This window comes from Corvus kubaryi, unplaced genomic scaffold (genome assembly GCF_017639235.1).
Source record: "Corvus kubaryi isolate FWS band 111438036 unplaced genomic scaffold, C.kubaryi_AGA036_p1.0 133, whole genome shotgun sequence".
Classification (NCBI taxonomy): domain Eukaryota; kingdom Metazoa; phylum Chordata; class Aves; order Passeriformes; family Corvidae; genus Corvus; species Corvus kubaryi.
The window spans coordinates 29,226,900-29,227,236 of NW_024580667.1; positions in this window are offsets into that span (position 1 = coordinate 29,226,900).

Below are 337 nucleotides of genomic sequence, written 5' to 3' on the forward strand. Positions count from 1 at the left end.
CACCATGTTTACCACTAAACCAGTTCAAGTGACACATCCACATACCTGTTGAACACTTCCAGGGATGGTGATTCCAGCACTTCCTTGGGCAGCCTGTTCCAGTGTCTGACCACTATTTCAGTGAATACTTTTTTCCTAATATCTAGTGTAATCCTCTGCCTGGTGCAAAAGGAGGCAGTCTCCTCTGTTCCTGGTTCTTTCTATTTACTCTTATAAAAAGTCTTCATGAAAGGTATTTCCAGCAGAATAGATAAATTTGTTAAAACCTACTGTTTTGTTGGTATTTTGAGGGACAGTACACTTAGGAGAATGTAATAGACTCCACCTTTTACAGTAA